Below are 14,032 nucleotides of genomic sequence, written 5' to 3'. Positions count from 1 at the left end.
CAAATAAAACTACAATGAGATGCCACTTCACACCCACTAGGGTAGAAAAAAATAATAATAATAAAGGACAATAACAAATGTTGAAGAGGGTGTGGAGAAAATGGAATCCTCATATATTGCTAATGAAAATGTAAAATGGTGGACTTCCCTGGTGGCGCAGTGGTTAAGAATCCGCCTGCCAATGCAGGGGACATGGGTTCAATCCCTGGTCCAGGAAGATCCCACATGCCATGGAGCAACTAAGCCTGTGTGCCGCAACTACTGAAGCCCATGTGCCTAGAACCAGTGCTCTGCAACAAAGACCCAACACAGCCAAAAATAAATAAATAAATAAATTTATTAAAAAAAAAAGAAAGAAAATGTAAAATGGTGAGCTGCTGTGGAAAACAGTTCGGCAGGCAAAAAGTTAAAAATAGAGTTGCCATATGACCCAGCAAGTTCACTCCTACGTAAACACATTTAAGAGAACTGAAAATATGTTCAAACAAAAATTTGTACATGAATGTTCAGAGCAGCATGTCATAACAACTAAAAGACAGAAACAACTTAAATGTCAATCAACTGACAAATGGATAAACAAAACACAGTATATCCCTACAGTGGAATATTACTCAGCCATAAGAAGGACTGAAGTACTTACATATGCTATGACATGGATGAACCCCAAAAACATTACGCTTAATGAAAGAAGCCAGACATAAAAGGCCACATACATGTGATTCCAGATTAGTGGTTGCCAGGGGTTGGGAAGAGGGGAGACTAGGGAGAAACTGCTAACATGTACAGCGCTTCTTCGGAAGATGAAAATGTTCTGGAACTAAGACAGTGGTGATGGTTGCATAACTTTGTCAACATTCACACTTTAAAATGGTGAATTTTATATGTGAATTCTACCTCAAAAAAATAAATTTGAGAGACAGTCTACAAAATAATTGGCCAGTTCTCTTCAAAAGTTTAGTCATGAAAGACAAAAAAGGCTGAGGAACTGTCTCAGATTTAAGAGACTAAGGAGACTTGATACTAAATGCAATGTGGGAAACTGGATTGGATCCTGGAGCAGAAAAAGGACATTAGTGGGACAAATGGCAAAACTTAAATAAAGCCTATAGCTTAGTTAGTAGTACTGTATTTATGTTAAATTTATTAGACAATGTTATGGTTATGTAAATGTTAACATTAGGGAAAGTTGGGTAAGGAGTATACAGGAAGTTTGTGTATTATTTCTGGAAGTCTAAAATTATTTCAAAATAAAAAGTAAAAAAGAAAGTACATGGTGCAGGTCAGGGGGTTGGCAATTTCTTTTCTGAAAAGCACTGTACATTAAATACCTTAGACTTTGCGGACCATATGGTCTTTGGGGCAACTCTGCTGCCAAAAACAGTATATAAATTAAAGGGTGTGGCTGTGTTCCAATAAAACCTTATTTATAGAAACTTGGTTCGATTTTCCTAAAATGCTGATTTAGGTACTTTCTTAAGAGGAAAATTTCAGATTGAGAAGTTTTAAAGACACCACTAAATTACAATCATTTTACTCAACACCTGGATAATATCTGAATAAGCATTTCACAACTTTTTTTACATCCTAGGAAACACAAACAAAAAAGAGAGGAAGATAAACACAGGCAGGAAGTCTTGGCTCAAACCCAACCTTTTTTTGGTAGGGGCATTCCAGCAGGATTGGGTCAATATGGAACCTCTGTTCTATAGGGCAACGTAAGCATTCTAACAGGTTTCTAAAAAGTGATCTGCTTGGAGTTTTGTAAATCACAAAATAAGGAGCTCTGATGTTTAATTAGAAAACTAAAGACATGCTAGAAGCATTATCTGCAGATTACACGTGAGGATGAACTGGCAAGTCAAGTCCATCACAGGACTGGTTTTAAATGTTGATGAAGTTAGCCAACAGATTGCAAAAACTCTCTCAGTAGACACAACATCTATAACAACACACTGCTGGAGAGAGGATTAAAGAGGGATTTATGTCCTGGAGCTGGGGGAGGCTGGCTTGAACAGCCTCCTTCCAACCCATATTCCTCAGCTCTGTGAGTCCAAAGAGTTCACTGGCTTCTCCTCATCAAAGTCTTCAGATTCATTTCCAAGTTATTCCAAGAAAATAAGCTACAAACTGATGGGGTGGGGACCCTGCTTAGTTATTCATTCAACAAACATTTAAGGAGCCCTTATCAGATGGGCCATTCCAAAGTCCTTGAAAAGAAGGATGGTACACAGGACAAGGAAGAGATTACATAAGTTCAAACCCACTGGCCTCACTTCTGGAGATGTAGGCTGGGGGGATGGAGATGTCAAGAAAAGAGGGCAGAAAAAAAGAAGGCAGCACCAGAAAGACTCAAAGTACTCAGAATTAGACACTTTCAAGTTGAAAAGGACCTCCATCTAATAACTCCTTTGACAGGGAGTTCACTACCTCTGGAGGCAATCCATTCCATTGCTGGTGACCTGTGGCCAGCATTAAGTTCTTCTATTAAATCAAAATTTTGTCTTCCTGTAGAATCCACCTATTGATCCTAGTTTCTGCCTCTTTCAACCGCAAAGATGAAGTGGAAGCCCTCTTCACCATAACAATCTTTTCTGTTTTTGATGAGATTTTTTTGTTTTGTTTTCCCTTCCATTGCTCTCTTTTCTGGGCTAAACATTCTCGCCAGCCCCCCCCGCCCCCGCCCCCCAAAGATCCTGAACAAGTTCCAGCTGCCTCAAAGCAAAGAATGCATATCTAGAACTCACAGCAAGAAAGCACTTAAGATCAGTGGGCTTCAAACATCGGTATGCAGAGGACCCCCGAGGAGTATATTCAAAATGTAGTTTCCCTGGTTGCGACCCAGATTCTAAATCAGAGTCTTATTTGAGTCCTGCACTGTGAAGTATGCACCCTAGGGCGTTTCAAAGCAGAGGCTGTGAGAACCATATTTAGAGATACATTGCCCTGTTTTACAAATGAGGAAACTGAGGCCCGACACAGGGAAAGGATTTGGCCCATAAAGCACAACTGGCTGTCGGCGACGAAGTCTCAAAGTCAGGCCTCTTACTCCCAAGCCCAACTCTATTCAGCGCGCTTCCGGGCCTCGGCCTCTCCACTCGGGGCAAACTCATTAAAAGCACCTCCACATGAGAGAGGGGCCTCGACTGGAAGTCAGAGTTAGAGTGAGTCCCTACCTGGAAAGGACAGCTTGTGGGGGCCTTTTCCCTACTTGGGGCCTCCGTTTCCCCAAACTGTAATCACTGGACGAAAGCCCACAATACAAGCCTGACCTCCCTTCTGGGGCGAATGGCCCGGGCCAGAGCCGGACTTGTTGTCTCTGTGCTCCTGGGTTCAGGTGTCGCAGCCCGTGGGCCTGCTGAAGGCGGAACCCGGTCCCCGCCCGCGTCCCTCAACCTGGACGGCCCCCACCTGCCGCCCCAACCCCTCATGTACCTGCCCCTGCTCAGCTAACGCCGCCGAGGCCGCCCCAGCCTGTCCGTCCGTCGGCCGCCCAGCCAGTCCCTTAGCTGGGTCAGTCCGGCCAGCCGGACTTCAGATTCCGCCTACGCGGACCCTGGTCAGCTGACTCAGAGCCGCCGCTCTCCGGGGACTTCCGGCCACAACCGGAAAAGGTTGGTCCGCGCCGCTGTGCTTCGGCCCCAGATACTGGGCTCTAAGGTTCCGCCTGCTGGCAGGAAGCGGAAAAACACAGGGACCGTTTGGCAGCTTTTTAAAAAGCCTAAGTCCGGGCATGGAAAGCCCCAGACGTGCTTGCAACATTTTTGTTGGAACGGAGTGTAAGGATGATGGGAATCAGAATGATGGGAATATGTCATAGGACACAGGAGCTAACTTGAAGGAGATCCCACTGGCCAAATCTGGGCAATTTGAGCAAAATACATAATGATAGTAACAGAATATAACTGAATAAAATTATAACCCAATGACTCTTTACTGATATAAATAAAGAAGTGATTAAATAAATGGGGGAGAAGGGGAAATTCTTCCTTTTAGTAGAATGACAACTAGCAGATATGACGGAGTTAGAAAATCAGTAATGGACGGTAAAGCTAGAGGAACAGGATGGTTACACAGTAAGGGTCTCCCATAGATTACTTATTGATTGCAAAGGGAAAATAGGAATTTCACAGAGGTGTAACCTCGCAGAACAAGTGAATCAAAATTATCAGAGTTAACATCACCAGTTATAGGTCAAGTAAATATCATGTGCCTCCTGGAAGGGACGAAATTTGAATATGGATCGTGGTTTAGGGGTTGGGTATCAATGTTAAAATTTCTACATTTGATCATTGTATTGTGGTTATGTTAAGAGAACTCCCTTGTTCTTAGGAAATATTCACTGAAGTATTTAGGGGTAAAAGGGCACAATGTCTCCAACTTAATTTCAAATGATTCAGAAAAAAATTCAGGTGTATAAAAATTGAGAGCATGATTTAAGCAAATGAGGCAAAATGTAAGCAAGTGGTGAATCTAGGTGAAAGGTATATGGAAGTTCCTTACATAATTTTTGCAACTTTTCTTTAAGTTTCAGATGCCAACTAAAGAAGGTCTCTTGACACCCGGTTCTACAAGGATTGAGTCATTAGCCACCGTAGTCTCTGACCTTCAACACACAATGAAAGGAGTTCAGGGGCGAAGATCAGGAATGAGGCACTCTGTGCTCTGGGAAAACTGGCAGAACAGGTCTTCAGATGGTTAGATATTTTCAGGAGAAAATTTTAGGAGCCCAATTTCTTGCATATTTTCATACCTAGAAAGACACTAATGTCATTAACTGAGATATGTGTTCCTCGTGACTCACAGCAACCTTCTACTGAGATGTGTGCTTGATTGCACATACCCCTTCTCCAAAATCACATATAAACCAACCTCGCCCACCTCTTTGGAGCAGTTCCTCAAAACTGTCTAAGAGGCTGTCTCCCCCTGGGCTATAGTCGTCAGTAAGTCCCCAAATAAAACTGAAACAGCTCTCACATTGTGCATTTTTATTTCAATGGACAATGATATAAAAATTAAAATTTACCCCCAGAATGAGGGGAGTGCCTTGGTTCTAGCCAATTTACTTATTTACCTATCAAACATTAATTTATGTGCTGAGCACTGGTGATGCAGTAGGAAACAAGACAAGATCTTTGCTTTCATGCCTAGCAGGAAAAATATCAAACATACAATCACAAAACTAATGGGCTACTTGGCTTGAAAATATTAATAGCTAACATTTACCGAGCTTACCTAAGCACACACCACACAATGATTCATTTGATCCTCACAGCAGCCCGGCAAATGGTTTTGGTGATTACCTCTGCTTTACAAATGGGTAAAGGAAAACTTTTAAAAGTTTATGCAATTTTATCATTTAATTAACAGTTTTCAGATGACATACTGATAGGTGACAGAGCTGCAATTTGCACCCAGACATTGTTCTCTGGAGTTCTTTTTTTTTTTAAATTTATTTTTGGCTGTGTCTTTGTTGCTGCACGTGGGCTTTCCCTAGTTGGGGTGAGCGGGGGCTACCCTTCATTGCGGTGCACGGGCTTCTTATTGCAGTGGCTTCTCTTGCTGCGGAGCACGGGTTCTAAGGTGCACGGGCTTCAGTAGTTGTGGTTCGTGGGCTCTAGAGTGCAGGCTCAGTAGTTGTGGTGCACGGGCTTGATTGCTCTGCAGCATGTGAGATCTTCCCCAACCAGGGATGGAAGCCGTATCCCCTGCACTGGCAGGCAGATTCTTAACCACTGCGCCACCAGGGAAGTCCCGTTCTCTAGAGTGCTTAACACCCATCTTCATTGTTTCATGAATTCAACAAGCATTTATTAAGTGCCTGCAATTATCCCAGGGACTGTCTTAGGGGTTGGGTCTGAGTAAGGGGTGAAGGTAGTAGATGAAATAAACTCATAGATGAAATTCCTCATCTGCCAGACTTCTCTTCAAGTTCCTGTGGACACAGGGATGTTTCTAGTCACATGAACCTGGATTTGAGTCCAGGCTCTGAGAAACAGAAAAGCAACCCCTGATACCCAGGAGCTAGCCTGGCACTTACAGGAAGGCCTTGGTGTTCTCCTGTTGAGCATAAAAACAGAACACAGAACATCAACATCAGACAAGGCTGCTCTGTGACTGTGATGGATCAGGACAATATAAAGACCTCTCCATAATCATGTCTGAACCAGACAAAGCAAGAGCATTGTCCAAAGCACAAAAATGACCAAGTATTTCCCTAACCTAGCTCATATAGAGATTGCTGCTTCTTCACCAATTACAGCTTTAGTCTCAGTCTAGTCTTCCCGCGTTCTAGATAAGATTTACCAAGGTACCCCGTCATAGACAGCATCTGATCCAGATAAAACCCGGCTTCCTTATTTATTTAACTATAGTTGATTTACCATATTGTGTTAGTTTCAAATGTACAGTTTCAGATTCTTTTCTTTTTTAAAAAATTTATTTATTTATTTTTAGATTCTTTTCCATTATAGGTTATTACAAGGTATTGAATATAGTTCCATGTGCTATACAGTAAATCCTTTTTGTTTATTTTATTTTATTTTAAAAATCTTTAGAATTTATTTTTTTGGCAGCACTACGAGGCTTGTGGGATCTTAGTTCCTCAACCAGGAATCAAACCCGGGCCCTCGGCAGTGAGAGCGTGGAGTCCTAACCACTGGACCACCAGGGAATTCCCTATCTATTTTATATATAGTGGTGTGTATCTATTAATCCCATACTCCTAATTTATCCCTCGCCCTCCCCTTTCCCCTTTGGTAACTATAAGTTTATTTTCTTTGTCTGTAAGTCTTTCCGTTTTGTTAAGTTGATCTGTATTATTTGTTTGGATTCCACATATAAGTGATATCATATAATATTTGTCTTTCTCTGCCTGACTTACTTCACTTAATATAATAATCTCTAGGTCCATCCATGTTGCTGCAAATGGCAATATTTCATTCTTTTTAATGTCTGAGTAATATTCCATTGTGTATATATATTTATATATATATATATACCACATCTTTATCCATTCATCTGTTAATGGACATTTAGGTTGCTTCCATGTCTTGGCTATTGTGAATAGTACTGCCATGAACACTGGGGTGCATATATATTTTCAATTAGAGTTTTTGTCTTTTCCATATATATGCCCAGGGGGGATTTCTGGATTATATGGTAACTCTATTTTTAGGCTTTTGAGGAACCTCCAAACTGTCTTCCATAGTGGCTGCACCAACTTACTTTCCCACCAACAGTGTAGGAGGGTTCCCTTTTCTCCACACCCTCCCCAGCATGTATTATTTGTAGACTTTTTAATGATGGCCATTCTAACTACAACTACTCATTGTAGTTTTGATTGGCATTTCTCTAATAATTAATGATGTGGAGCATCCTTTCATGTGCCTATTGGCCATCTGTATGTCTTCTTTGGAGAAATGTCTATTTAGGTCTTCTGCCCATTTCTTAATTGGAAACACTGCTTCCTTAAGCCCTCCCCCAAATTACCACACACAAGCCCAAATCCTAAATGTCCTTCCTAAGACTCTGTTACTGAGATGCCCTATCATTCCTCATAGTTCACATCCCTCACTTTGCTGTAACAAATAATAAACCCAACTTGTTCAACCACGGGTGTGTTTCTGGTGGTCTCTGATTGGAGAGCATTCAAAGATCCCATGCTCACTAGCTATGTGACTTCAGACATCAGTTTCACCTACAGAAGCCCCCATTTCCTCACCTGTTGAAATGCAAAGATTTATTCCTACCTCAGAAGGTTGTTGTGAGGATATGGAACAGGCTTAGCACTGAGAGCTCTCAGTGTACTTTAAAAAATTCCTGCTTGAGATGCAAACTATTATATATAGGACAGATAAACAACAAGGTCCTACTATGTAGCACAAGGAACTGTATTCAATACCCTGTTCTAAACTATAACGGAAAAGAATATGAAAAATAATATATATGTATAACTGAATCACTTTGCTGTACAGCAGAAATTAACTCAACATTGTAAATCAACTATACTACAATAAAAATAAAATAAAATAAAATAAAATTCCTGCTTGAGCTGCTACCTCCTTTGAAAAGTCACAGAGCACCATCGTTATGAAAAGATATTAAAGCCAACAGCTCCAATTAAGACAACGTGCTGATTGTATTCCCCTTTGTTCTTTTCTTGGGTTCATGAGGCAGACTAAAGGCGAGAGTTCAACTTTTCCTTTGTCAGAAATGAGGTCATTCTCATGGTCTCTTCTGGAAACGTTCCTGAAACTTTAACGTAAGGGAACCAGCACTGTTTATTTCTTCATGTTCTTGCTATTAAAAATGTTCCCAAGACATAACAGAATTGGAACTACCAAACTTGGAAGCACTTCAGCTTCAAAAATATATCAAGTAATATCTTCTCTGCTTAGCACATTAAGGTACTTACAGACCCCAGAAGCCCTGTTGGTGATGTTGCATTTATGCTGCTAGGACCCAGCATGGATTTAATAGTATTTGATGCCTACAGCAAACTGTGCTAAATAAAAAATATTCACTCCTGTGGGGAAGAATAAAATAAATAGAAATGTTCTGATGTCTTCCTCTGCTTGCTCTGAGCATCCCAAGGGTTCTCATGTTAATAGCCCTAACTTTCCCCCACCCCCTCACCTCCTCTCCAGTTATTCCTCCAAGACTAATAATAACACGCATACTAATAATGGCAGCTAATATTTATTGAATGTTTATTAACGTGTCACACACAGTGCTAAGGGCTTTATGCAGTTTAATCCTTACCCCCAAAATTTGAAACAAGTATTATTACACAAGGGGAGCTAGAGGCCCAGAGAAGTTAAGCAGCGTATCCAAGGCCACACAGCTGGTAAGAATCAGGTTCATTTGGAATCTGCCAACAAACCTCCTCCTGTTAAAATGCTGCCTTGCCACCCTGCGCCAGAGAGTAGGGTCTATGAAGCGACAGAGGGAGGGATGGGGCTGGAAGGAAAGAAAGGGTAGGGGCAAGGGGGAGCGGGAGTCCATGCAGAGGCAATCAGATCTTCTCCAGAGTGCAGAGGGAAGGGGTGGAGATTAGGAGCACAAGACAAGTAAGAGGCCATTGCAGAGCCTCAGAGGGAGTGGGGACTTGTGTCAAGGGTTTTGGGGGGCCAGCAAGGTTGAATAGTGGGAAAGGGCAAGTTATTGTGAAGGAGAAAAGTGTGATTAAGGACCTGAGGCCTCACAGGTGTATATCTGCCGGGTGAGGAGAGGCAAGGATTCTAGGGGACCTTCTGACCTATGTGATCTGTTAAGGCTCACAGATCCCTGCCCTTCTCTGGGCCTCAGTGTTTTCCTCTGTTCAATGCAGGGAGAGAAGATTCCAGGATCCCAGGAACCAGTCCAGCTTGGGTAGGTGGTGAGGAGGTGGCATCACTTTTTCCTTTGGTCTCCTCACCTGACATGGGGGAGAAGGTTCCCTGAGCCTGGCCCATCCCCATCCCAACCCCAGGCTGGGGTTAGTCTCCCCCCGTGGGTCCAGGAGGCTCAGAGAGAAAGACCATGTATGCAAACAGAATGGAGAATAAGCCAGAGAAAGCCCCCCCAGTCCTCTTCAACTCCAACTGTTCCTCGGAGGAGGTGGGCCTGTTAGAAGCATGGCCTCATTGGTTACCCAACCCAGAGCAAATGTGCAAATCCTTGCTGTGTACCTTCAGGCATGTCACCTAACCTTGAGCCTCAGGCTCCTCTTATTCTCTGTGCATGGGTTCTAAGGTTGGGCTGAAGTCCACTGCACCCCTGCCATCAATCCTTCTGTCCCAGGACAGCTCACGGTCCGTTTCTTCTGCCTTCCGCCAAGGCCTGGCCTAGGGCTCTGCCCACATGGCAGCCCTGCTGGCCGAGGGCAGCGTCTCACTTGGGTCGAGGGCAGAGTGAACCAGCCTGACTTCTCAGGTTCAGGTCTGGATGGTATTATTTGTTTAGGGACATGGCCACTAGATGGTATCAGGGCTATATTCTGGAATCTTCTGAGAACTGGGAAAGGAGGACCCTATTCTTGGGAGTTAGGCTCTTCCCAGAGGATTCTGTAATATCCCCAACACAGATGAGGCTTGGACAAAAGTCTAGGAAACCAAGGAAGGTTTCCTAGTGAAGGAGAGGAAAATCAAGAAGGCACCAAGAAATCATGGGGTCCAAACCCTGGGCAGTGTGGGGAGGGAGGTGGGGTACTCATCTGGCAGCCCATCTCTGCCCTGCACCTCTGGGAGCTCAGGAAGGAAGGGAGGAATATTCACTCAGGGTGTACCATGTGCCAGGCGTTATACGGAGATTTTTTTTCTTACATTTTTCTCAGTGAGTCCTGTTTTTTTTTTGTTTGTTTGTTTGTTTTGTTTTGTTTTGGCTGTGCCACACGGCTTGTGGGATCTTAGTTCCCCGACCAGGGATCGAACCCCAGCCCCCCAGCAGTGAAAGCGCCGAGTCCTAACCACTGGACAGCCAGGGAATTCCCATCTCAGTGAGTCCTCTTAATAGTTCGTTGAGGAAAGAATTATCGGCCATTTTACAGAGGAGGAAACTGAAGGAATATGACGAACGTCACACAGCAAAGTAGAACTGTATTTTGTGCTTCCGAGTCCTGGAGGATGAGCTAGAAGTTGGGTGACCAAATAAAATACAGGATGCTCAGTGAAATCCGAATTTTACATAAACAATGAATGGTACATATTTATACTAAAAATTATTTGTCATTTATCTGAAATTCAAATTTAACATGGTGACTTTTATTTTTTGCTAATCAAGCAATCCTAGGTAGAAGCGATGCCCATGGCCAGGACTGTGAGGTCTAGGAGAGAAGTTTGAGTGACACCATGACCCCCTCTCAGGTGTGGGGAGAAGGCCCAGGCACCAAGGTCAACAATTGCCTGCCACCTGCTACCTGGCCACCAGGGGGCAGCCGAGGTTTGCACAGCTCCTGGTTGGGTGACTGGAAACTTTCCCAGGGCCCGGGAGCAACAAAGACCTAAAGGGACCAAGATCCTCAGACTCTCATTTTCCCCCACCCTGCACCCCATCTGTCACCTTGGCTCCCACACCCCAGGAAATCGCCTCGCCCTTTGTCCACCCACAATCAGGCCAGAAACCCGGGAATTTTTTTTTTTCTCAAGACTAGATATAATTTGCATACAAAAAAGGTCAAAGTCTTAAGTGTTTCGCTGCACGAATGTTTACATATGAACACACTTGCGTAACCACCACACAGATCAAGACAGAGCCGTGCTGTCCAATTCAGAGGCCTCTAGCCTCATGTGGCTACTGAGCGCTTGAAATGTGGAATCCAAATTTAGATGCGCTGTAAGTATAAAATACACACCGATTTCAGAGACTTAGTATGAAAAAAAGAATGTAAAATAGTTCGTTAATAATTTAAAAGTATTGGGCTTCCCTGGTGGTGCAGTGGTTAAGAATCTGCCTGCCAATGCAGGGGACACAGGTTCAAGCCCTGAGCCGGGAAGAGCCCACATGCCGCAGAGCAATTAAGCCTGTGCGCCACAACTACTGAGCCTGCGCTCTAGAACCCACGAGCCACAACTACTGAGCCCACGTGCCACAACTACTGAGGTCCGTGCTCCTAGAGCCTGTGCTCCGCAACAAGAGAAGCCACCGCAATGAGAAGCCCGTGCACCACAACGAAGAGTAGCCCCCGCTCACTGCAACTAGAAAAAGCCTGCATGCAGCAACGAAGACCCAACACAGCCAAAAACAAATAAATAAATTTATTTAAAAAAAATAATAATAATTTTAAAGTATTGATTACATGCTGAAATAATACTTTGCACATGGATTACATAAAATGTATCATTAAAATTAAGCTCACCTGTTTCTTTTACTTTTTTAAACTGTGGCTAGAAAATTTTAAATTACATTCGTCGCTTGCATTAGAGTTTTATTGTTCAGCACTGGTGTAGACAGATCTGATTTATTCACCTGTAAAATTGGGACTCAGGGAATTCCCTGATGGTCTAGTGGTTAGGACTTCATGCTTCCACTGCAGGGAGCCTGGGGTTCAATCCCTGTTCGGGGAACTAAGATTCCGCAAGCTGCATGGCATGGCCAAAAAAGAAAATGCAACTCTTGGAGACTTACCTGGCTGTCCAGTGGTGCGTCGCGGCTCGGCCAATAAATAAATAAGATAAAACAAAATAAAATTGGGATTTGGAGAGGTGGAATCATTGGCTGATGTTTACACTGCCCAACCGTGGCAGAGTGGGATGGGAAATCGGGTCAATTTGAACCCTGAGCCCGTGGCTTCCACAGTGCCTGCCCCCCCAGTCCCCTGTCCTGAATGGGGGTGCTGCTGTGGCATGTTGAGCAGTGTTTGGGTGCCCCAGACTCCAGCAGCACACCCCCTCCCTGCCGTGAGCCCATCCTGGGTTGTGGGAGTCAGGGAGGAGGGCCTCCTGGAGGAGGTGATTAAACCAACACTTGAAAGATGAGTAGGAACAAGCCCAGGTGAAGAAGAGGGAAGTATTTTAGGTAAAGGGAACAGTGTGTGCAAAGGCCCTAAGAGGACCTCGTGATTGAAGAAATGAAAGTAGTTCTGTGTGGCTGGAGCAGAGAAGTGGGGATCTAGTGAGGTCAGCCAGGCCCAGATTCTGCAGGTCATGACAAGCTTCAACCTGAAGGCCAGAGAGGGTCAGGGGACTGACCTGGCCAGGCTTGTGTGTGGTTGTGTGTGGTTTCTTTTTTTGGCCGTGCCCTTTCGGGATCTTAGTTCCCCAACTAGGGATTGAACCCGGGCCTGGGCAGTGAAAGCGCCAAGTCCTAATAATGGAGACCCACCCCAACCCCTCGCCCGGGGAATTCCAGGCTTGTGTTTTAGAAAGATTAGACCTGTTGCCATTTGGAGAATCCTTATTCTAAGAGAGAAAATGAAAGCCAGAGAGGCAAAGGGCTTTTCAGTGTCACACAGTGAATGTGACCAGGCAGGTACCAGAAGGGACGGGAAAGGCACAAAGACAGCCTTCCTTGTTGAGGAGTTTCCCTAGGAGGCGCTGGCTTTAGATGCCCACTAGGTGATAGCAGAGGAGGGACCAAAATCGGGGGAGCTTCTGGGAGGGCCCTCCCTGCTGTCCCACAGGCCTTTCTGCTCCCATCTCTCTGGTCTGGGCGTGAGAGGGCTCCTCCCTGGGCCCTCTTGTCCAGATCCCAGACCAACAAGGAGAGCCTGGGTGTCAAGAAGCTCAAGGTCTAGTCCTAGCTCTAACTCCCCTCTGCTGCTGTCCTTGGGCAAATTCACATATAAAACAGTGCTTGAGGGCTTCCCTGGTGGCGCAGTGGTCAGGAGCCCGCCTGCCAATGCAGGGCACATGGGTTCGAGCCCTGGTCCGGGAGGATCCCACATGCTGCGAAGCAACTAAGCCCGTGCGCCACAACTACTGAGCCTGTGCTCCAGAGCCCGCGAGCCACAACTACTGAGCCCACGTGCCACAACTGCTGAAGCCCGCACGCCTAGAGCCCGTGCTCTGCAACAAGAGAAGCCACCACAATGAGAAGCCCGCGCACCTCAACAAAGAGCAGCCCCCGCTCACCGCAGCTAGAGAAAGCCCGCATGCAGCAACAGAGACCCAACGCAGCCAAAAATTTTAAATAAATAAATAAATAAATAAATAAATAAATAAATAAATAAATAAATAAATAACAGTGCTTGAGAACTTGGGTTCTTGGCTGGAGAAATGGAGATTTATTACTTAGTCTACCAGGGGCCAAATTCTTCTGTCAGACCTCCCTCTGGGCCTCTTGACCCGCCCTCTTCATCCTGTTGAGTGAGTTAGACTCCCAGGGCCTCCCCAGGCCCCAAGGGCCAGGCCAGCCCCAAAAAGGAAGGAGGGGATGTGAGCTAAGTTCTCTGAGTTAGAGCCAACAAACAACCCAGGTTTCAACCTCAGCCAAAGAGCCCTGGGTGGGATGGAAGGGTGGGTAATCAGCAGAGCCTCCCTGTGCCTCCAGTGTGAAGTGGGGTGAAGAGTTGCTGCCCTGCTTCTCCTCACCCCACTGCTGGGTAGGGTTACCAGGT

General features: G+C 44.7%; 1 protein-coding gene across 1 annotated transcript in view; it reads right to left on the bottom strand.

Annotated features, from left to right (window-relative positions):
- Positions 1-3,566, bottom strand: part of RNF185 (ring finger protein 185) — a 29,017-nt gene extending 25,451 nt beyond the window's left edge. Inside the window, exon 1 of the mRNA XM_061169706.1 lies at positions 3,433-3,566. The gene's annotated coding sequence lies outside the window, so the exon portion shown is untranslated. The remainder of the gene's footprint in view (positions 1-3,432) is intronic.
- Between the last annotated feature and the right edge of the window lie 10,466 nt (positions 3,567-14,032).

Source organism: Eubalaena glacialis, chromosome 15 (assembly GCF_028564815.1).
Source record: "Eubalaena glacialis isolate mEubGla1 chromosome 15, mEubGla1.1.hap2.+ XY, whole genome shotgun sequence".
NCBI classification, from domain to species: Eukaryota; Metazoa; Chordata; class Mammalia; order Artiodactyla; family Balaenidae; genus Eubalaena; species Eubalaena glacialis.
The sequence above is the reverse complement of the archived record's forward strand: the minus strand, read 5'-3'. Positions and strand labels throughout refer to the sequence as shown.